The 24,606-nt window shown below is 48.6% G+C and overlaps 1 protein-coding gene and 1 long non-coding RNA gene across 3 annotated transcripts in view; one reads left to right on the top strand and one right to left on the bottom strand.

Annotated features, from left to right (window-relative positions):
• MFHAS1 (multifunctional ROCO family signaling regulator 1) overlaps positions 1-24,606 on the top strand; it is a 157,346-nt gene that overhangs the window by 57,290 nt on the left and 75,450 nt on the right. The window lies entirely within an intron of this gene.
• On the bottom strand, positions 6,073-17,561 carry LOC127048488 (uncharacterized). Its single transcript, XR_007773680.1, has 2 exons — positions 17,004-17,561; positions 6,073-6,561 (listed from the first exon to the last, which is right to left on the bottom strand). It is a non-coding gene; the product is annotated as an uncharacterized LOC127048488 (long non-coding RNA).

The following is a 24,606-nucleotide window of genomic DNA, read 5'->3' as shown; positions in this document are numbered from 1 at the left end:
GATGTGTTGTCTGTGATAACCGCAATACCTCATCGATGTTGTCTATCAACAAATGGGGGTGCACGCTCCTCTCCTCTGTACCGGAAAGCCCTTGCACTATGGGATTTTTGCATAGAGCATGCAATTCACACGTTGGCGTCTTATCTTCCCGGGATGCAGAACGGCCTAGCGGACACCTTCAGTCCATCGTTTCACGAGTGGGCGCTCCTCGGGGATGTGGACATTCAATCTTCCGTCTCGGGGGCTCCCGGGACAGCAGGAAGTGTCAATGGGGCACAGTCTGGGGTCACTCACGGATACCTTCCTCCTCTCGTGGGAGGGTAGCCTGCTTTTCGCTTTCCCACTGATCCCGATGGTCCACTGGGTACTCCTCAAGATTCGCAGGGATCGTTAAATAGTGTAACTGTGAGCACGAAGTCACTGCTGTCTGAACCTCTCCCCCCCCCTTTTTAAAAAGGACAAGTGTCTAGGTTCCCATTATGGAAAGTTTTTAAAATTGTCTGCAATTCTATAGTCATGCTCTGAAGTGCAAATAACTGACCTGCTTTTCAGAAGTGCTAAGCATCCAGCGGTGCTCATTGAGGTCAATAGTACTTGTGGCACCTTAGAGACTAACAAATTTATTTAAGGTGCCACAAGTACTCTTGTTCTTTTTGCGGATACAGACTAACACGGCTGCTACTCTGAAACCTGTCATTGAGGTCAATGAGATTACTCGTGTCTGCAGGACTGGGGCCTCAATGAACAAGACTAGCATTAGATAAGAGGAAGGCAGTCTGTATATCCCATTTTGCAAATGGGATCACTGAGGCATAGACAGACATGGCAAAGTATTTTCTGTGGGGCAAAAAGGGGGGAATTCTGGGTAACCTGGAAGGATCTGGAAGAGGTGTGGATGTGGGAAATAGGAAAAGAGAGTGATGGGGGAGGAGGGGGCTTGCATTGATTAGAGACCAGTAGGAAGAAGCAAAGGCAAGGTAATTAACCCCTTTTAAGGATTTCAGTGGTTACAGAAATTGATTTCTACAAATTTATGACCTTCTTGCCATCTTCAGTGTTCTAAATCAAAAAGAGGCAAGATATGTCAAGGATCATTTCTGTTAAATGCTAAATGCAATTGCATTTGAGCTGACAGCTTGTGCTGCACCATGTATAGAATAGTAACAAGAAAAGGTCCAGTTTTAGTAATGGAAATACCGCCAAAAGTAATCACATTATAAACTGCCATATGTAAATGTAATAGTGTACTGTATCAAAGTGTGGTGTTCCATGTATGGAATACTTAACAGCACTTAGGAGAGAGCGTTTGACAGCAGAATATGCTTAAGAAAGAAGTGCCTGAATTAGACTTATTCCTAAGGGAATGAAATGATTGTTTCTCTAAAGAGGCTACTAATGCCTGATAAGTTGATGTCTGATTACAAAATCTTTCAACTAATGGCTTGCTAGCCTATTTGTGGGTTTTGGTTTCAGAACAAGTGGCAGAATTAGCAGTTATAGCCAGTTCTATGTGCAGTTTCCATGCAGTATACTGTATGCAGGTGCATAACATTGTGGGGGGTGGGCTGTGTGTATGTGATATATAATATAAATCTATGTGGCTGAAAAATGTGTTTTAAAAACAGTCTCACTGTAAACTCCTGAGTTTCATTGCTTTCAGATGCCATTTTGTTCTATATGGAAACTAAATGTCTGCGATTTTATTTGACTTCATATTTTTTCTTTCTGCCACAGAAATTCACCTGAAAGTAGAACAGCTGTTTGTGAACTCTCAGCCCATCTATTATGCATGATATCACTCTGTGGGTTGGAGCTGGAGCAGGCAGGCATGGCTCTGATGTGGAAGGCCTTAATGACTTACTGATTTGTTTTCAGCATGCTGCTCACATCTCTAACTCTGGGACTGGGAACACTCATCATTTCTGTTTAATTTTTAGCAGCCGACTGCCTTTTCCGATGATAAACTAATTGAAATAATTGGCTAGCATGAGGTGGATTTTTCTACTAGTGGGAGGTTTGTCTCTGAATAGAACAGTTCTTATTTTATCTTTACCTCCTCCAGTGCTTATGTTTGCATGGTTATAATGCTCTGCAGTGAGGAGATGCTCTGTGTTTGGTGCATGCTGTAATTTCTGTTAACACATGGAAGTTGATCTTGCATATTTGGGGGGCGGGGCTGTAAAAAACAACTCTTGTAGGCACGCTCCTACAACTGACAATAAGAAAACATAAATTTACATGAAACTACTTGTGTAGAATAGCTGTCTTTGACCGACGTGAGCATGTCCCACATCCTCTCCACATACATAGCTATAGAGATTAAACCGGGTTAAGTGGAGTTAAAATCTAGGGTATTTGCTGTGAGGAGGAGTTCAGAAGTACTCCTCAAGTTGCCAAGATGAGAAAGGCATTCCACAGATTTTTAGCTTAAAACAACTTTTATGTGCATTCCTACCACGTCCTGCCCCACTCTGGTTCTCTGGGCCCTGCTCTGATTAATATCTTGGGATGCACTGTGCTATGTCGCACATCAGTCACCAAGTTCTGGCAGAACTTTGGCTGCAGGGAGTAGATGGAGGGCACTATTGTGCAATTCTGCAAATATTTTACATCCTATGAAATGATGCCAGCTCTAGAAAACTGTACAGTTTTGCTGGGAAGAGACCTCTGTGTTAGGAGGAGTTCATTGACTGCCTCCATGCATTGCCAGAATTTGATTGATATGACCTCATCAGAGTTGTCACTCACAACAGGAACCAGTGGTCTGGCTTTAGTGCTGAGTGCTTTGCTAACCTGGCTATAAGGTGCCTGAAGTTAGATAGATTGATTACTTATTGATTTATACAACCCCAGTTGGTGGTTGAGTCTAAAGGATAAGTGATGGCTTATCTCCTTTACTCCTAGAGTGCTGATGCCCTAAAAGCAAGATTCAGATCCATGCCACACAAATGCTTTGGTAACCAATGAAATTTTACAAAAACTGATTTTTACTCATTGAAGAAAAAATCCTTCAGTTCAGTATTTTCAATGTTTATTCACAACCAAATATTACATAAATGATCTGTAGAAAGGGGTAAAAAGTGAGGTGGCAAAGTTTGCAGATGATACTAAACTGCTCAAGATAGTTAAGACCAAAGCAGACTGTGAAAAACTTCAAAAAGATCTCACAAAACTAAGTGATTTGGCAACAAAATGGCATCCATGTAATGTGGATAAATGTAAAGTAATGCATGCTAGAAAACAATAACCCCAACTATACATACAATATGATGGGGGCTAATTTAGCTACAACTGATCAGGCAAGAGATCTTGGAGTCATCATGGATAGTTCTATGAAGACATCCACTTAGGGTGACCAGACAGCAAGTGTGAAAAATCGGGATGGGGATAGGGGGTAATAGGCGCCTATGGAAGAAAAAGCCCCAAATATTGGAACTGTCCCTATAAAATAGTGACATCTGGTTACTCTACATCCAAGCAGTGTGCAGAGGCAGTCAAAAAAGCAAACAGGATGTTAGGAATCATTAAAAAGGGGCTAGACAATAAGACGGAGAATATCTTACTGCCCTTATATACATCTGTGGTATGCCCACATCTTGAATAGTGCGTATAGATGTGGTCTCCTCATCTCAAAAAAGATATACTGGCATTAGAAAAGGTTCAGAGAAGGGCAACTAAAGTGATTAGGGGTTTGGAGAGGGTACCATATGAGGAAAGATTAAAGAGGCTAGGCCTCTTCAGCTTGGAAAAGAGGAGACTAAGGGGGGGATATGATAGAGGTATATAAAATCATGAGTGGTGTGGGAGAAAGTGAATAAGGAAAAGTTATTTACTTGTTCCCATAATATAAGAACTAGGGGCCACCAAATGAAATTAATGGGCAGCAGGTTTAAAACAAATAAAAGGAAGTTCTTCTTCACACAGCACAGAGTCAACTTGTGGAACTCCTTACCTGAGAAGGTTGTGAAGGCTCGAACTATAACAGGGTTTAAAAGAGAACTAGATAAATTCTAATGGACTGGTTAAGTCAATTAATGGCTATTAGCCAGGATGGGTAAGGAATGGTGTCCCTAGCCTCTGTTTGTCGGAGGGTGGAGATGGATGGCAGGGGAGAGATCACTTGATCATTGCCTGTTAGCTTCACTCCCTCTGGGGCACCTGGCATTGGCCACTGTCAGTAGACAGGATACTGGGCTGGATGGACCTTTGGTCTGGCCCAGTACGGCCGTTCTTATGTTCTTTTGTACTCAAGGGAAGAGCAGGAGGCATTGGCTTTCTTGGGTAGAATCTATGTAAGTCTCAGTCTTGTGCACAGCATTGTGAGGAGTGTATTAATCACCAGCGCAAAGGGAGTTCTCCCATGGGATGTTTGGAGGAACAAGCTTGCCTGCACAGAGACAGTCATTAAGCGTATGTCTGCATTGCAATGAAAAACCTGAGGCACAGAGTCTCCGAGCTCGAGTCAGTTGATTTGGGCTTGTGAGGCTTGGACTGCGAGGCTAAAATTTGCAGGGTAAACACTGGGTCTGGCGCCCAGGCCCTGAGACCCCTCCCTCCCCTTGCTGGGTTTCAGAGCCCATGCTCCAGCATGAGCCTCAATGTCTACACTGCAGTGTTTAGCTCCCCAAGCCCGAACCAGCTGACCTGGGTCAGCCATGGTCTTTTACTACAGGGTAGACATAGGCTGAGGGCTTATGTCAGTATAACGTACTTTGCTGACGGGTGTGAGGTACATTGCACCGACCTACCTGCTGGTGTGGACAGCGCTATGTCAGCAGGAGAGCTCTCCAACTACCTAGCTGATGCTATTCGCAGAGATGGGTTTATTGTGATGACGGTGGAGCTGCACTGCTATAGCGTTTCTAGCGTAGACTAGCCCTGAGGGGCAAGTCTTTTATAAGCAGCACCTGTCATGTTAGCCTTCCATGATCTCTGCTGTGATGAAACCTAAGATTCAAGTAGTCTGATTGTGAGCATGAATCACTCTTACCTCCCCACTCGCACCTCCTGAAGAGCCTTTGACCTTTTCCTAGGGAGGTCTCAAAAGTACTGAGTAAGCTTTACACTGAAGTCCTTTAACCCTACTGCAGAATGCATTCTGTTTACATCTGGCAGCTGCTTGCATTCAAGCTGATGCTTCTTTCAAAGAGCAGCCCCCTTGTACAGTGACAGATCTCTGCAGCACAGAGGTAGGTCCAAAGCCACTGCACGCCATGCTGTAGCGAGGGCTTACAGCTGAACAGCACAAGTGGCTTCTCCCCAACCCAACACTTATTTGCAAGATGCAAAAGCATGGGGAAGGGAGGGAATTCTGTGTTCAAGAACAGTGATCTCAGTGAAGTGGTGTGCATGGTCATGGCTTTGTTTTCAGTCACTTAGAACTCTTTAAGGGCTTCTTCAAAGCACTTGGACCTTGCCCTCATTAGCGACTACACTAAATACACAGTCTAAGCCGGGGTGGGCAAACTATGACCAAGGGCTGCATCCGGCCCTTCAGAAGTTTTCATCTGTCCCTGAAGCTCCCACCAGGGTACAGGATTGGGGGCTTGCCCTGCTCCGTGTTTGCCATGGCTCCTGGAATCAGTGGCATGTCCCTCCTCCGGCGCCTATGCGTAGGGGCAGCCAGGGGGCACTGTATGCTGCCCCTGCCCCATGCACCACCCCCGCAGCTCCCATTGGCCAGGAACAATGACCAATGGGAGCTGCAGGGGCGGTGCCTGCAGACAGGGCAGCGTGCAGAGCCGCCTGGCCAGAGCCTGCACCTCTGACTCCTTCCCATGCCCCAACCACCTGCCCCAGCTGTGATCCCCATTCCAGAGCCTGCATCCCCAGCCGGAGCCCTCACCCCCCCCACACACACTCCAACCCCCATTTTTGTGAGCATTCATGGCCCACCATACAATTTCCATACCCAGATGTGGCCCTCGGGCCAAAAAGTTTGCCTATCCCTGGTCTGAGCTTTAAAAGTGAACTGGTTGAGTTATCAAGATGCAAATCCACAGACAGACAATCCTTACCCACTTTCTCCTGGCTGTCTCTTTCTATTTGCATAGATTAAAAAAGAAACAAACATGAAATCACCAACTTTATTTTTTTGTGTGGCTTTTATAAGATTTTTTTTCTTTACACTGTGCAGTTAAACAGCCTCTTTTCACAGCCACTTTAACCTGCTCAGAAAAGCATAAAGAACAATATAAGCTGCTAGGGTGTATAAAATTACTCATCTTAGCTCTTTAGGTTATTCTCCAAATATAGGACTATTTCCATGTTTATTGCTTTACTTGATCTGGTGCAAATCTCACAGGAAGTTTCCGCATGCTGGCATGATATCAGGACGTGTCTGGTCATTGGTGTGGTGACTCCAGTGCTTACCTCCTGTGTCATGTTCATTGTCTTTAGCTAGGAACAGCCACTCTAAGGATTCTGGGACCTGGCCTCTCCAGTGCATCCCCTTCTCTGTGGCTGTTCTTGGGGTCCAAGCCTTAATGAGGTATGTAATTTATAAATGGAGAGCTCAGAATGGGAGGAAAAGTGCTTCTCTAGTGCCATCTCCTTGCACGGCTTGAGAGAGAGAGGGAGAGAAAGAAAGAAAATGAGATGTGATGCCAGCGCTGCAGATCTTGCAGTCTGTGCCAGACACAGAAATCAAGAACAGGTAATGGTGGGGGAGGGCATGGAGGAAAGGGGGGGAACACAAGAGTTGGAACAAGCAAAGGTAGCAGGGGCTGCATTATACTGTAAAAAATGCTCCTGAGTTCTGATATTTGAAGAGCTGCAGTTTAAGGTGGGATGAGGGTAGCATGCCCCAACGAGGCAAGGCAGAAGAGGGGAGAGGAGTGTGGAGCCTAGGAGTACAGGCAAAGGGGGGTTGTTCCAGACCTAGGGATCAGCATGTACAAAGCACAAAGCTGACTGTGGGTGGAGGAGCAGGAGAGCAGTGGGCAGAGGGAGAGATGGGATATAGGCAGGCAGAGCTGTGCAGAACAGTAAGTAGGGATGAGGTGGAATTTCATGCTGTTTTGGGGGAGTATTGACGTGTGCATGACACTCCTCTAGCTGCAGAACGCTGTATGGAGTGAAGAAAGGAGTCTGAGCTGTCCTGGCAAAAGAACCAGTGTGTCCCCATAGGCTTAGGCAGTGGGTCTCCCTCTGTGCTTTGTGGGCTGCCCTCTCTCCTTAGGTTGAAGGCAGAAGAACTGGAGTTTCGAGTGCAGCATGCATTTGCCATGAAATCCTTTGAAAACTGTTGATTAGGATAGTGTTGATGGTGCTGAAGAGTAAAGGCTTTAAAACTACCAACTTCTTTAAGCCATTTAATGGTGGTAGAAGAATATCCTGTAAAGGGCAGCATCTTACCGTGGCTTATCTGCTATCGCAAAATTAGCACAGCCTTATACTATAAGTGTGTAGTGGTGGTTTGATCCTTGTGTAGGATGCTGGACGTTAGCTGTTTGCAAGCCAGCTGTCAAAGTGTGATCTGAATTCCGACTTCAGAAGAGTCAAGATAATAGTTAGAAATAAGGGCTTCTGTTTTCCTATGTGTTCTAAACAAAGCTACCACTGCGTAGTACAGGTTTTAAGGCAAGCCATTTTCTGAGGTCAAATTTTTCCACCCTGGGTACCTAAATGTAGGTTCCTGAATCCATATTTAGGCACCCCAATAGAGACTGCCAAATGGAGGCTTCTGGCTGGCTCACTTGCCAGGATGCAGTAATGTTCTTGTCAATACAAAATGTTCATTGTTGCAACATGTTTTCCTCTTAGCCTTGGCCATTCAGAGGTTTATGTGGCATTTTATGGGTATCTTATTTGGCTCTGTGATACGCACTCTGCAGAAGGATGGGTTCCAACGGGTTACAGAAGCTGTTACAATGGGTCCATCCTTTTTTGTTTTTCATTCTTTCCCTTAAGTTGGAAGATAGCTTTCTTTGAGAGGGTAGCAAGCCTTGTGGAAAGGGGGAAGCAGTAGACGTGGTATATCTTGCCTTTAAGGAGGTGGTGAGCAGCCCTCACTGGTGAAAGAACAGCTTTCTTTGAGAGGGTAGCAAGCCTTGTGGAAAGGGGGAAGCAGTAGACGTGGTATATCTTGCCTTTAAGGAGGTGGTGAGCAGCCCTCACTGGTGAAAGAACAGGTTAAGGACTATTTAGAAAAGCTGGGCATGTACAAGTCTGTGGGTCCAGATCTAATGCATCCAAGGGTGCTGAGAGAGTTGGCTGATGTGATTGCAGAGCCATTGGCCATTATCTTTGAAAACTTGTGGCAATCGGGGGAGGTCCCGGACGATTGGAAAAAGGCAAATATAGTGTTCCATCTTTAAAAAAGGGAAGAAGAGAAGCCGGGGAACTACAGACTGGCCAGCCTCACCTCAGTCCCTGGAAAAATCATGGAGCAGGTCCTCAAGGAATCCATTTTGAAGCACTTGAAGGAGAGGAAGGAGATGAGGAACAGTCAGCATGGATTCACCAAGGGCAAGTCATGCCTGACCAACCTGATTGCCTTCTATGATGATATAACTGGCTCTGTGGATATGGGGAAAGTGGTAGACATGATAGATCTTAACTTTAGCAAAGCTTTTGATACTATCTCCCATGGTATTCCACAGGGATAGCTCAGTAGTTTGAGCATTGGCCTGCTAAACCCAGGGTTGTGAGTTCAATCCTTGAGGGGGCCATTTAGGGATCTGGGGCAAAAATCTGCCTGGGGATTGGTCCTGCTTTGGGTGGGGAGTTGGACTAGATGACCTCCTGAGGTCACTTCTAACCCTGATATTCTATAATTCTTGCCAGCAAGTTAAAGAAGTATGGACTGGATCAATGGACTGGATCAATGGACTATAAGGTGGATAGAAAACTGGCTAGATTGTCGGGCTCAATGGGTAGTGATCAACAGTTCAGTATCTAGTTGGCAGCCAGTAGCAAACGGAGTACCCCAGTGGTGAGTCGGTCCTGGGGCTGGTTTTGTTCAACATCTTCATTAATGATCTAGATGATGGGATGGATTGCACCCTCAGCAAGTTCGCAGATGTCACTAAGCTGGAATGGGTTACCTAGGGAGGTGATGGAATCTCTGTCCTTAGAGGTTTCTAAGGCCCGACTTGACAAAGCCTTGGCTGGGATGATTTAGTTGGTGTTGGTCCTGCTTTGAGCAGGGGGTTGGAGTAAATGACCTCCTGAGGTCACTTCCAACCCTAATATTCTATGATTTTGTAAATCATTTGATGCTGTCTGGCATGACCTTCTCATAAACAAACTAGGGAAATGCATCCTAGATGGAGCTACTATAAGGTGGATGCAAAACTCGTTGGAAAATGGTTCCTAGAGAGTATTTATCAGTAGTTCACAGTCATGCTGGAAGGGCATATCGAGTGGGGTCCTGCAGAGATCAGTTCTGGGTCCAGTTCAGTTCAGTATCTTCATCAATGATTTAGATAATGGGATAGAGAGTACACTTATAAAGTTTGTGGACGTTACCAAGCTGGGAGAGGTTGCAGGTGCTTTGGAGGATAGGATTAAAATTCAAAATGATCTGGACAAACTGGAGAAATGGTCTGAAGTAAATAGGATGAAATTCAATAAGGACAAATGCAAAGTACTCCACTTAGGAAGGAACAATCAGTTGCACGCATACCAAATGGGAAATGATTGCCTAGGAAGGAGAACTGTGGAAAGGGATCTGGGGGTCATAGTGAATCACAAGCTAAATATGAGTCAAAAGTGTAACACTGTTGCAAAAAAAGCGAACATAATTCTGGGATGTGTTAGGAGGAGTGTTGTAAATAAGATATGAGAAGTCATTCTTCTGCTCTACTCTGCTCTGAATAGGCCTCAAATGGAGTATTGTGTCCAGAGAAAAGCAGCAAAACTAGAAAACATGATCTGTAAGGGAAGATTGAAAAAAATGGGTTTGTTTAGTCTGGAAAAAGGAAGACTGAGAGGAGCTATAACAGTTTTCAAGTATGTAAAAAGTGTTACAAGGAGGAAGGAGAAAAATAGTTTTTCTTAACCTCTGAGGATAGGACAAGAAGCAATGGGCTTAGATTGTAGCAAGGGAGGTTTAGGCTGGGAATTAGGAAAAACATTCTAACTGTCAGGGTGGTTAAGCACTGGAATAAATTGCCTAGGGAGGTTGTGGAATCTCTGTCATTGGAGATTTTTAAGAATGGGTTAGACAAACACCTGTCAGGAATAGTCTAGATCAGGGGTGGACAAACTTTTTGGCCTGAGGGCCACATCTGGGAATAGAAATTGTATGGCAGGCTGTGAATGCTCACAAAATTGGGATTGGGATGCGGGAGAGGGTGAGGGCTCTGATTGGGGGTGCGGGCTCAGGGGTGGGACCAGAAATGAGGAATTGAGGGTGAGAGAGGGAGTTCTAGGCTGGGCCAGGGAGGGGTGGGGGCTCTGGCTGGGGATGAGGAGTTTGGGATGTAGGAGGATGCTCTGGGCTGAGACCAAGTGATTCAGAGGGTAGAAAGGGGATCAGGGCTGGAGCAAGGGGCTGGAATGCGGGAAGGGGTGGAGGCTCTGTGGGTGGGGCTGGGAATGAGAGGTTTGTGGTGTAGGAGGGTGCTCCGGGCTGGGATCGAGAGGTTTAGAGGGTGGGAGGGGGGATCAGGACTGGCGTTTGGGTGCGGGGGGAGGCTTGGGTGCAGGCGGCACTTACCTCAAGCTACTCATGGAAGCAGCAGCATATCCCTTCTCTGACGCCTATGCAGAAGTGTGGCCAGGTGGCTCCGCACGCTGCCCCACATGCTGCCCCATCCGCTAGCACCACCCTTGCAGCTCCTATTGGCTGCAGTTTCTGGCCAATGGGAGCTGCGGGTGCAGCGCTTGGGGCGGGGGCAGCTTGCAGAGTGGAGCCCCCCAGCTGTCCCTATGCGTAGGAGCTGGAGAAGGGCCAGGCTGCTGCTTCCGGGGGCCACATGGAGCAGCCCCTGCTCCCTGGCTGGAGCACCGGAGTGGGGCCATGCCCAGACCCCGGGTGCTCCCCACCGGGAACTCGAGGGCCGGATGTGACCCGTGGGCCGTAGTTCGCCCACCCCGATCTAGATAATACTTAGTCCTGCCAGGAGTGCAGGAGACTGGACTAGATGCCCTCTCAAGGTCCCTTCCAGATCTAAGATTCTATGATTCTAAGTTACAGGTATACAATCCTGAGTGAAATAAAGGAATGGTGCTTGCCTGCAAGCTTTTTGTCAGGCCATTCACCAAGACCAAAAATTCTTAGCTCTGTAAGACAGCAGAGCAAACATGTTAAATTTATGACATGCCACTTTATTGCTTGTCAAACTGAATAGCATCAACTTCAGCAATTAAAATTTAACATCCTACACTGTAGTTCCAGTGCATCAGGTAATGGGCTAAATCTGTAACAAGCAACATCTTTTAACCCATAGAGCGCTAGTATTTTCCAGGCTGCCACCTATACAAATGGTTCTAGGGCCTGCAGTATATAGGACTGCAGTCTCCCACCAGCCTTCGCATGAACAGAGAAAACAGTTGCAGTGGGAGTTATTTCTGGGGCATACACACTCAACAGGAATCTTAGGGATTCAGCTGCATGAGGCATACTAATGACAATGGGAGTCATAGGCCTTATTATGCAGGGTATTAAAGCTGTATACCTAAATTTGTAACCATCAGAATCACATTAATAGCATTTAAAATGTCTCCCTTTCTCCTGCTCCTTTGTTGTGTGTATTACTTACTGCGAGAATCTCCTCAGTGCGGTCTGTTCCTAGCAATTGTTTATGCTGTGCACAGGGCTGCACAGGGGGAAGGTCAGTGCCCTGACCAGAAGGGCTGACAGTCTAAAAGCACAAGCAAAGACAGTACAGGCCATGCACAAAGGGGGTATGGCTGTGTTAATGTGCGTGCAGGAATGGTTGCGTTTTTAGAAGTTTCCTGAAAGGTGAGTTGGAGGGCTGTTAGTGGCTGTTGTTCCAGAGGCTGTTCCAGGCACAGGGAGATGTAAGGAGAGCGTCAGATGGAGGTGGGTCAAGGAGATGACTGAGGTTAGAGTGCTAAAGGGCAGAAGGTATGGGTTCTGTCTCCAGGGCTGCCTTAGGATTGCAGTGTGATAACCTCTCTGTGCCTCAGTGTCCCATCTGTGAAATGTAAAACAATAAGAAGGCTCATTTCATTAATGCTTCCAAAACAACAGTACGGGGTGTGAAGCCCTGCACATCGTAGGCATGGCTTTGAAGTGCTACACTCGTTCAGTCACCTAAATAGCAGTAATAGAGATTAAAGCACTTCTAGGGCTGCGTTCAGTGCTAGGAACGTGTGACTTTCGACCTTCAGTGTGATGGCTCACTAGCTTTCTCGGTGGTTTCCGGTCCATCTGTGGGTCTTCATTTTAAAGGAGTTGGGACAGAAAATTGTGCTTTGAGATGTTTTGTTTGGATCCTGCTCATGGTGTGCATGCATCTTGTAAGTCCAAGGGACTTGCACACTGGAGGCGCACATGCACATTGAGTGGGATCCCCACGGGCAAAACAGCTCAAAGAACTACAGTTGCAGTAAAGCAAGTAACCATTCTTTGTACCACATCAACTCAGCAGAACCCACTCAGACCTCTCCCAGATAGATATCTGCTGCTTCTACAATATGCTGAGGGTGGTAAGGAAATGCCAAGCAGTGTACTACTTATCCGGCCTGTCGATTAATAGCAATTAACTCACGTGATTAACTGAAAAAAATTAATCGTGATTAAAAACATTAATCATGATTAATTGCAGTTTTAATTGCACTGTTAAATAGAATACAAATGGAAAATTATTTAAATGTTTTGGATTTTTTCTACATTTTCATAGATATTGTATTCTGTGTTGTAACTGAAATCAAAGTGTGTATTTTTGATTACAAATATTTACATTGTAAAAATGATAAACAAAAGAAATATAAATATCTTGCAATGCCAGCTACAACAGTGCCATGCGAACGCCTGTTGTCACGTTCGGGAGATGATGTAAACAAGAAGTGAGCAACATTATCTTCTGCAAATGTAAACAGACTTGTCTGAGCGATTGGCTGAACAAGAAGTAGGACTGGGTGGACTTGCAGGCTCTATATTTTTACATTGTTTTATTTTTGAATTCAGGTTTTTTTGTACATAATTCTACATTTGTAAGTTCAACTTTCATGAAGAGATTGCACTACAGTACTTGTATTAAGTGAATTGAAAAATACTATTTCTTTTGTTTTTTAGTGCAAATACTTGTATTAAAACATAAATATAAAGTGAGCACTGTACACTTTGTATTCTATGTTGTAATTGAAATAAATATATTTGAAAATAGAAAACATCCAAAAATATTTAAATGGTATTCTATTATTGTTTAACAGTGCAATTGATCGCAAATAATTTTTTTAATTGCTTGACAGCCCTACTAATTATAAATGAAAATGAAACTCTTTCTTGGAAATGTAAAATTGAAATCTTTTCTATTTGCAGAAATGCAGGGTCTAGTGCAATAGTAAGCTAAAGCAGTGAATGCATGGATTCCTGTATGTCTTATGTCAAAGCTGAAAATGAGTTCAGTGGTTTCATTGTCAGTTTTCATTTATATCACAGACACTGCTGTGCAGGTGTTTGTGATTCAGTTTCTGCTTGAGAGGCTTGGGGCCAGGACAGCAGTGATAATGCATGGCAAAGTTCAGGTGTGTTAGCAGAGTTCTGTGATGGTAGCCTTGTGTATTATGTGCTTGTGTGTTACCCATTTTCTGTTTGCGAAGAGGAACATTTTCAAAAGCACCTAAGTTCCATTTGCAAAAGCGATTTTGGCTTTCAGTGAGACTTAAGCTCCTAAATGCCCAAGTTGCATTTTAAGATGGGATGTAAGCTTCGAAGTCACTTATGTGCTTTTGAAAATGGTACCTAAATCTCCTGTTACCTCTGCTCCTGTTAAGAAATTAAATTAATTCCTAGAAATTGATCATTTTAATAAAGAATCTAATTAATCCTCACTGTTAAAGACAGCATTTTACTCAACAGTTTTTAGGGTCAATGATCTCTGTATATTAATTTTAAGAGGAAAGCTGTTCTGAGAATAGAAACATATTTTGGTGAGTGTTTTATGTATGTGCTGGTTGCAGTATGACTCTTGGAGGGGTAGTAGGGGAAGTTTCCAGTAAAGAGTGTGTGACATGCTGCTGAAAGAATGCACCATCAAAATACAGAGTGATTGGCTAAACATTTCAGCCAGCAAAAGCCTGGGTTTTCTTGTTTCTTGTGCTTTGAGAGAGGAGGGGCACGTTCACTCCAAGTGACCCTCTCCTGACAGTGCTGCCTCAGGAAGCATGTCTAATCTGTCGCCAAGTGACAGAAAATTTATGCCACAGAACAGGAAGATGGAGTATTTTCCTTTAAGTGGATTTATATTTCTATAACTCCTTGGCACCAAACAACTAGTCAAGTGGCGGACTCGGAACTAGAACGAGGGAGAGGGGGAAAACCCTCATGGAAACGAACGACAACAGAATAATCCCTCCAGGAAGAGGGGGCTGCTCAGACTGTGTAGGATTTTATGATTAAACCCCCCCAAATAAATGTGCATGCCAGTGGTCTGGTTTTACTGAATAGAAAGTTACTTCATCCCATCCCACCAGTCCTGCTTCCTACAGAAAGATGTCAGTATTTTCTCCAACTTAGAGAACACCACAAAGTAACTCTAAACAGAAATGGTAAGGAATTGAAATACTGAAGAGTTACACTCGAGTGGTGCCCTGAAATTATTTTAACATTAAATAGACTTCAAAAGTTCTTTGTCAGAAAAAATTTTGTGTCAAGCCTCCCATTTTGGTATGACATAAACTTCCATTTTGGTTCAACACAAGCAGTCTTTCTCTCAACAGAGACGGGCTCTCATCGGACAGACATAAAAACAAAAAGGAAAGCAGTGCTTTGGTGGAAAAGCAGCAAAGTATGCTGTCGAATGTGTGTGTCCAGTCGGTATGGGGGGATATGGGGAAAAAATAAACTACAAATTAGTTAATAGTATAGGTGTGTAGTCTTTAAAAAATGAGCGTGTGCATGTGTGAAGGAAGAGAGAATCGCTGCTGATGGGAGCACTGTGTAAGGGTGATGTTTTGCGTACGCAATAATGAACATAACTGCTATGCTGCTGCTGAAATCACACAATAGCCATTGGTCACAAGTGCTGGAGACGGTAACTACTTCTTTGAGTGCTTGCTCATGTCCACTGCATTTTAGATGAGTGTGCCCACATGCACAGTTGGAGATTTCTGCCTTAATGGTATCCGTAGGGCTGGCTGTGGCGCCCTCTGGAGCGATGCACTCATGTGGTGATATATCAAGCGTCGCCAGCCCTATGCCCTCTCAGTTCCTTTTTATTGCCTGTGACGGCTGGAGTGCCTGGTCTTGCATTGCAAGAGTATTAGTGGTTCTTCGCGGTTCAGATTGTTGTCCTTCGGTATTTAGTCAGTGGTTACTTAGCTGTTAAGTGTTTTAGTAGTAGTAGTTCAGTACTTTGTTCCAGAGCGGGGCATGCCCCGTTCCCCAGGCTTCAAACCATCTTCTGAGTGCAGCTGGCCGATGCCTATCAGTGACCCTCACGAGAGCTGTTTCAAGTGTCTGGGGGAATCCCATAGAAAAGACAAGTGCCAGATCTGCAAAAACTTTCATCCCTGGACTCAAAAAGTGCAGGACATTTGATTGAAAGCCCTCCTGATGGAGGCTGCTCTGCGACCGGCAGTGGAGCCCTTGCACTCAGACTCCGCGCCTGGTGCTTCGGCTTGCAGTGGACTGCCGGCACTGGAATCTGCCCGGCACCATTTCCCCTCACCGGTACCGAAGAAGCGGTCTAAGTTGACTGGTTTGTAGTACCACACAAGAAGGGAACTTTGGGCAAAGGACCTATGTTAGACCTTGTGTCCGCCACGGAGGCTCTCCAGGGTACTGCTGTGGTCAGACCCCCTAGCCAAGCCAGGGACCCAACTCCAACTCGGGAGGGTGGCAGGGCATCGTTCCCCTTCACCGCAGCCCAGGACTCCAGCACCGCAGTCTCAGTCTCCAGTTAGGAGGCCCAGGTCTCTGACTCCACGACCCCCACCAACAAGACACGGGGCTGCAGAGTCACAACGCCGATCCCCATATGCATGGTACCGTCAATCCTCCCACCCGAGATCGCCAAGACGCCAGTCACCATCACCTCACAAGTCTCCCAGGCTTCGATCCCCTACAGTATGGAACCACTCCTGGTCATGTCACCAGTCACCAGGGCCCTGGTACCGTTGTGCAGGCAGGTGCTGGTCCTTGCCTTCTCTACACCAGTTGCCGAGGAGGGTCAGTCGACAGACTCAGGTTTCGACGGCCCTGCCTTGGTCACCAGAAGGGCAGTGGTCAGGGTCGGAGGGCCAGTTCAGCCCTTCCCCAGTAAAAGGCGAATTGCCTCCCAGTTGGGAACTTGTCAAATTCCTACGGCACCGGCATGGGGTCAAGGGCAATGGCCCACCCAGTGGCAATACTGGAACCTGTGAGACAGGGGTGGGCAAACTTTTTGGCCCGAGGGCCACATCTGGGTGGAGAAATTGTATGCAGCGCTATGAACGTAGGGCTGGGGCAGGGGATTGGGGTGCAGGAGAGAGTGCAGGGTGTGAGAGGGGGTGTGGTGTGCAGGAAGGGGCTCAGGGCAAGGAATTGGGGCAGAGGAGAGGGGCAAGGTGTGCGAGGGGGGCTCAGAAGAGGGTAGGGGTGCAGAAAGAGTGCAGGGTGTATGGGGGGCTCAGGGAAGGGGGGGTCGGGATGCAGAAGGGATGCACAGTGTGGGAGGAAGCTCAGGGCACTGGTGCAGGGAGGGGTGCGAGGTGCAGCAGGGGGTTTGGGTGCAGGAGGGGTGTGGGGTGCAGCAGGGGTGCAGGGTGGAATGTGGGGTGCAGCAGGAGGCTCAGGGTGGTGACTTGGGGTGCAGGAGGGGGCTCAGGGAAGGGAGTTGAGGGGCAGGGTGTAGGAGGGGTTTGGGCTCTGACCCTGCACCGCTTACCTGTAGCAGCTCCGGGGTGGCAGTGGCATGCACCGGGGCCAGGACAGGCCCCCAGCCCCGCGCCGCTCCAGGAACTGGCTGGCACCAGGTCCCTGTGGTCCCTAGGGCAGGGAGGGGCAGAGGGCTCTGCATGCCACTCTTACCTGTGAGTACCTCCCCTGAAGCTCCCGTTGGCCATGGTTCCCCATGTTGTGGAAAATTCACCCACGCATCACTTTTAGTTGAGAGACTCAAGCCTGAGGCCCATTGATAACACACCAACGCGTTGAGGGTAGCAGTATTGGAACTGCTCCCCTGATGATAAGCGCGCAGCAGCCTTTTAGACCTTAAAACCGCAAACAAATTACACACAGTTAAGTAATAATTGTCCGTATTAGGAATTAAGTTATACACATGTAGATAACAACCTTATTAGGAATTAGAGAGTTAGGGTCTCTTGGTACTTTCCATCGTTCTTTTGCCACCTCCCCCCAGTATGGGTGCAATTTGAGTTACGGTCCTTTGGGTTTTATTGGGTGCTTATTGCACAATTGCCCTTTTATGGGGTCCAGTTACATAATGGGGTAGTTACACAAATGGGGTAGGGGGTGACATGGTTACACAAATGGAGTAGGGGGAGGTATGGTCTATGATTGATTCACAGTTATAGGTCACCTTATTGCTTCACATAAGCGGCTATTATATTTTAACAGCAGTAGGCACATATTATGAATTGGTCCTGGTTTTGGGGCTTTCCGTCGCTTGCTCTCTGGCCCCCCCTCCCCGCGTCACAACCCCTGACCACCTTTGTCAGGGAGCACAATACATAACTCAGCTCGGGTTTTGGGCCTGTCAGTCGCCGGGCGGGCCCAGGCCAAGCAGAAAAGCCTAAACTCATAATTTTCCCCCACACCTATTCCCAGTCAATGGGAGCTTCAGGGGAGGTACCCACAGGCAAGAGCAGTGCGGAGCCTTCTGTTCCCTCTCCCCCCGGGGCCACAGGGACATGGTGCTGGCCACTTCTGGGAGTGGCGCGGGGCCCACTGCTCCATGGGGATGGCAGTCCCATGGGCTGGATCCTGCCATGGGGAGTACCTGTTATGCCGGCACTGTACTCCCATCGCGCCTCCCAGGCTGCATCGGACAACCTACTGCCAGTGCAGCTGGAACTGGAGTCGGAGCGTGGTGCCAAGTCCAATGCGGGAGCTTTGCAGCAGTCTCTGGTGACCGCAGAGCAGTCCCCAATTGAGCAAGGGGTGCTCCCCATCCTCCAGTGGTGCAGATATTCTCATCGTCCTTGGATGAGGCGGTGACGGGGCCCTCACAAACCAATGGCCCCCCAACGACTTCAGTGAACACCAAGCCCTGCTCAAGAGGGTGGCTACCAGCCTGAATTTGGAGGTCGAGGAGCTAGCTGAGGAGTCCAATGACAGCTTCAACGTCATCCCCTCCTCCGCCCCAGCCCAGGTTGCATGTTCCGTCCACCCAGGGGTCCTAAAGATCGCCAAGTCTGTATGTCAGACGCCATCTTCCATTCCATCCACATCTAAGAAGTTGGAAAAGAAGTACTACATCCCTGCAAAACGGTTTGAATACCTGTACGTGCACCCTCCTGCAGGGTCCCTGGTCATGTCCACCATCAATGAGAGGTACAGGTGAGTGGTAGTCCCAAAAATAAAGATGCCAAGAGTCTGGACTTACTTGGCAGAAAGATATATTCAACAGCCAGCCTCCAATTTAGGGTCTCTAACCATCAGGCCCTCCTTGGCAGGTACAATTTAAACCTCTGGGACTCCATCAGCAAGTTCAAGGAGAACATCCCACAGGATCGGGCGCAGGAGGTGGAAGAGGGCAAGGCTGTGGCCAGAGGTGCCCTCCAGATGGCCTGGGATGCCATGGACTCTGCGTCCAGGATGGTCACCTCTGCAATAACCATGAGGTGCAGCTCCTGGTTACAGACCTCTGGGCTGTCCCTGGAGATGCGGTCCACTCTCCAGGACAAGGGCAGGCAAGCTTTTTGGCCTGAGGGCCGCATCGGGTTTTGTAAATTGTATGGGAGGCCGGTTAGGGGAAGGGGTCGTGGCTTGCCCCCCCGGGAATCCTGCCCCATCCACACCACCGCTCCCTGTTCCCTGACTGCCCCTGGACCTCTGCCAGCCCATCCAACCCCCACTCTAATTCCTGATGGCCCCCCTGGGACCCCTTCCCCATCAAACCACCCCTTCTTCCTGGCCCCTGACTGCCCCCTGCTGGCCCATCCAACCCCTCCTCCTTCCTGACTTCCCCCCGGCACCCCTCCTCCATTCAACCCCCTGTACCCCCCCACGCCACCCCTATCCACACCCGCACCCCCTGACCACCACCCCAAACTCCCTTGCCCTCTATTCACCCCCCCCCCGCCCGCTCTCTGCCCTCCTACCATGCTGCCTGGAGCACTGGTGTCTGGCAGTGCTGCAGCTGCACCAGCTGGCTGGAGCCGGGCCACGCCGCCACCACCACGCAACACAGAGACCAGGTCAGGCCCAGCTCTGCAGCTGCGCTGCCTCAGGAGCTCGCAGCCCTGCCACCCAGAGCATTGCATGGCGGCAGAGCGAGTGAGCTGAGGCGGCAGGGGAGGGGTGGCAGCAGGGGAGGGGCCGGGGGCTAGCCTCCCAGGCCAGGAGCTTGGGGGCTGGGCAGGACGGTCCCACAGGCTGGATGTGGCCCACAGGCCATAGTTCCCCACCTCTACTCCAGGGCCTCCCTTTCGAGTCAGAGCTCACTGATGCAAGGCTCCATGCCCATAAGGAGTCCCAGGCCACCCTCCACACCTTGGGTCTCCATACTCAGCAGGCCAGAAAGCCGTTCCGCCCACTGCTTCTCCATCTTCATTGCGGTCTTGGGGTGCCCCTTGGTCCGATTCCTACAAAAAGGAAAGAGACAAGGATTTTAAGCAGCGCCACCAGTCGTCATCTCATCCCCCCAGCCCAGCCTGTTCCTTCCAAGGACCAAGGCCACTCGAAGCAGGCAAATTGAGGGTGTGCCCGAGGACGACACCCCAGTCAATTCACCAAATCTGCTCCCCGTCTTCCTCAGCCACCGCCTCCTCCCTTTCCGGTCGGCCTGGTCCCATATCACCTCTGACTGCTGGGTGCTTGACACAGTTTTGGGCTATATCCTGCAATTTATAGCCGACCAGCCCTTCCACTCTCCTTCCCTATTCCTCTTCAGGGACCCTTCTCACTAGCAGCTCCTTGTCTAGGAGTTCAAAAACCTCTTGCGGCTGGGGGCAGTGGAAGATGTTCCTCAGAACGTGGAAGGAAGAGGATTCTACTCCTGCTACTTCCTAATTCTGAAGGCAAAAGAGGCCTCAGACCTATGCTAGACCTGCATCGCCTCAACAAGTCTCTCAGGAGGTTGAAGTTTCACATGGTCTCCCTGGCCTCCATCATTCCATCCCTTGATCTGGCAAACTAGTATGCCTCCCTCAATCTAAGTGACGTGCATTTCCATATTCCCGAGGCACTGATGTTTACTCTGTTCTATGTTGGGTCAGCACCACTTCCAGTTCATGGCAATGCCCTTTGGTCTCTCGTCGGCCCCAAGAGTATTCACAAAGTGTATAGTGCCAGTGGCCGCTTACCTACGACATCAGGGAGTCCAAATCTACCTGTACCTCGATCACTAGGTGATAAGGAACTGATCCCCAGATCAGTTACAGAGGCATCTTGAACTGGTCTGTTCTACCTTCCGCGACCTGGGGCTTATAATAAACGAGAAAAAGTCAATCCTAACTCCAGTGTAATGCATAGTTTCTTGGGGCAGTACTTGACTCCACTCGGGCCAGGGCCTTCCTCCCCAAGACTCCATTCCAAGCCATGGTGGGCTTCATTTCATGTCTGCGAGCCTACTCGCTCACCAGCACCCACACGTGCCTGAGGCTGTTGGGCCACATGGTGGCATGCACTTGCGTGGTCCGGCATGCATGGCTGGCGTCGGTCTATGTCCCCAATCGGCACAGCATGGACCAGGTGGTCATGATTCCAGACAGCATACTGTCATCTCTCACCTGGTGGCAAGATCCCACCTCGGTGCTGGAGGGAATCCCATTCGCGGCCCCAGTCTCTTCGGTGACTCTCATCTCTGATGCTTCGGGCCTGGGTTGGGGAGCCCGCCTAGGTGATCTCAGTACTCAAGGTCATTGATCCAGTCAAGATCGGTCTCTGCACATCAACATCAGGGAGTTCATGGCGGTTTGCCTACCTGCCAAGCCTTTCTGCCTCACATACAAGTCATGGTGGTTCAGGTCCTGATGGGCAACACAGCCATAGTCTTCTATATCAACAGGCAGGGCGGAGCCAGGTCGTCTGCCTTCTGCCAGGAAGTCTTCCAGCTCTGGAACGTCCGTCTGCAGCATGACATCCATCTCGTGATCACTCACCCACCAGGGGCCAGGAATGCTTTGGCGGACTGCCTCAGCAGGACATTCTCTTCTCGCCACGAATGGTCCCTTCGCTTGGAGGTGGTCAGTTCCATCTTCCACAAGTGAGGAACTCCCCGGGTCGGCCTATTTGCATCTAGGCAGAACAGGAAATGCCACACTTTCTACTCTATCCAGGGCATGGACAGAGAATCGCTGTCGGATGTCTTCCTACTCCCATGGTTGGGGGCTCTGATTTATGCTTTTCCTCTGTTGCCCTTGCTGCCCAGGGTCCTCATGAAGATCAAACAGGACAGAGAGAAGGTCATCCTCATAGCGCCGTCTTGGCCACGCCAGCAGTGGTTCAGCACCCTGCTGGGCCTCTTGGTGGCGACCCCATTCCAGCTGTCGCTCAGGGCAGACCTGTTGTCCCAGAACCATGGAAGTCTTCTGCATCTGAACTTGGCAGCCCTTCATTTGATGGCTTGGCTGCTGCATGGCTAAACGTGCAGGAGCAGCAGTGCTTGGCTGAGGTCCAGCAAGTCCTGTTGGGAAGTAGAAAGCCCTCCACCAGAGTGACCTACCTGGTCAAATGGATGCAGTTCACCTACTGGACCATGGATACAGGTGTCATCCCGAGTGAGCTTTGCTGCAGCTCAGTCTACACTACTTCCTGCATCTCAAGCTCCAGGACTTGTCCCTCTCATCAATCAATGTTCGTTCAGTGGCCATCTCAGTCTTCCACACACCTTTTGAGGAAAGGTTGGTTTTTACCCAGGATATCACTGCCAGATTCCTCAAGGGCCTGGAGCACCTCTACCCGCATGTCAAGGATCTGGTTCCTCTGTGGGACTTGAATCTGGTGCTGTCACAACTCATGGGTCCCAACCTTCAAGCCTCTGGCTTCTTGCTCTCTTCTCCTCCTCTCCTGGAAGGTCACATTCCTGGTCACAGTGACATCAGCCCACTGAGTATCTAAGATTCAGGTGCTCACCTCAGAACCGCCTTTCACAGTCTTTTACAAGGACATGGTCCCGCTCAGACCACACCCGGCGTTCCTTCCCAAGGTAGTCTGTTTCATTCGAGCCAGGACATTTTACTTATCAGTCTTCTTTCCAGAGCTGCACAAGTCAGAAGGGAAGCACAGGCTGCATGCCATGGATGTCAGGAGGGCTCTGGCCTTCTACATCAACAGGACCAAGCCATGCCGTGAGTCGACACAATTGTTTGTCTCTGTGGCCAACAGGATGAAGGGTTGCTCTGTGTCTGCTCAAAGGATTTCCTCCTGGATCACTGCCTGCATTCGCTTCTGCTATGATCAAGCAAAGGTGCGATCATCACCGCCCACTCTACAAGGGCGCAAGCCTCTTCGGCAGCCTTTATGGCCCAAGTGCCTATCCAGGACATCTGTAGAGCAGCCACTTGGTTATCCGTCCATACCTCTACATCCCACTATGCACTTATCCAACAGGCAGGGGATGATGTTGACTTCGGTAGGCCAGTACTGCAAGCCACTAAGCTGTGAACTCTGAGCTCCGTGTATACTGCTTGTGAGTCACCTAGAATGGAAATGACATGAGCAAGTACTTGAAGAAAAAATGGTTACCTAGCTTTTCGTAACTGTTGTTCTTTGAGATGTGTTGCTCATGTCCATTCCATGACCAGGCCTCCTGCCCCTCAGTCGGAGTTGCGGGCAAGAAGGAACTGAGAGGGTGTAAGGCTGGTGGCACCTGATATACCGGTGCATGAGCACACCGCTTCAGAGGGTGCCACAGCCGGCCCTACGTGTACTGCTAAGGCAGAAATCTCTGACTGCACGTGGGCGTGCTCACACCTACAATAGAATGGACATGAGCAACACATCTCTAAGAACAACGATTATGAAAAAGTATGTAACTGGTTTTTGTCTGTTTTCCCTGTGACTGGTAGAGTCCTAGCCTGCTGTATGAGATATAACTGTGATTCATACTTCAATCTAAGAGGTATGTCTACACTACGGGATTATTCCGATTTTACATAAACCAGTTTTGTAAAACAGATTGTATAAAATCGAGTGCACGCGGCCACACTAAGCACATTAATTCGGTGGTGTGCGTCCATGGTCCGAGGCTAGCGTCGATTTCCAGAGTGTTGCACTGTGGGTAGCTATCCCGTAGCTATCCCATAGTTCCTGCAGTCTCCCCCGCCCATTGGAATTCTGGGTTGAGATCCCAATGCCTGATGGTGCAAAAACAGTGTCGCGGGTGATTCTGGGTAAATGTCGTCACTCATTCCTTCCTCCATGAAAGCAACGGCAGACAATCATTTCACGCCCTTTTTCCCTGGATTGCCCTGGCAGACGCCATAGCATGGCAACCATGGAACCTGTTTTGCCTTTTGTCACTGTCACCGTGTGTGTACTGGATGCTGCTGACAGAGGTGGTACTGCAGTGCTACACAGCAGCATTCATTTGCCTTTGCAAGGTAGCAGAGATGGTTACCATCCCTATTGCACCGTCTGCCATTGTAAGTTGGCGATGAGATGACCGTTATCAATCATTTTGTACCATCTGCTGCTGTCATGGATGCTCCTGGCTGGCTTTGCTGAGGTCGGCTGGGGGCGCATGAACAAAAATGGGAATGACTTCCCGGGTCATTCCCTTCTTTATGTTTCGTCTAAAAATAGAGTCAGTCCTGCCTAGAATATGGGAAGTCTACTAGAGAACCAGAGAGCACAGCCGCTCTGTGTCAGAGCCCCAGAGATCCTGCAGAAATGATGAGCTGCATGCCATTCTAGGGGGTGCCCCTGCAACAACCCCACCCGTTGCTTCCCTCCTCCCACACCCGTCCTGGGCTACCGTGGCAGTGTCCCTCCATTTGTGTGATGAAGTAATAAAGAATGCAGGAATAAGAAACACTGACTTTTTAGCAAGATAAAATGAGGGAGAGGCATTCTCCAGCTGCTATGATAGTCCAGGGAGTACAGAATCTTTTCTTTAGACATGAAAGGGAGTGGGGGCTGATGGAGCTCAGGCTCCAGCTGCGATGATGATGACGGTTACCCAGCATTTTGCATCGTCTGCCAGGAATGACAGGGAGTCATTCCCATTTTTACCCAGGCGCCCCCGACCGACCTCACCGAGGCCAGCCAGGAGCACTCATGGGATGATGACGGTTTTCCACCATTTTGTACTGTCTACCATCAGGAAAGGAAGTGGAGGGGATGCTGCTGTTCAGCGCTGCAGC

The sequence above is a fragment of the Gopherus flavomarginatus genome, chromosome 3, assembly GCF_025201925.1.
Source record: "Gopherus flavomarginatus isolate rGopFla2 chromosome 3, rGopFla2.mat.asm, whole genome shotgun sequence".
In the NCBI taxonomy this organism is placed as follows: domain Eukaryota; kingdom Metazoa; phylum Chordata; order Testudines; family Testudinidae; genus Gopherus; species Gopherus flavomarginatus.
The sequence above is the reverse complement of the archived record's forward strand: the minus strand, read 5'-3'. Positions and strand labels throughout refer to the sequence as shown.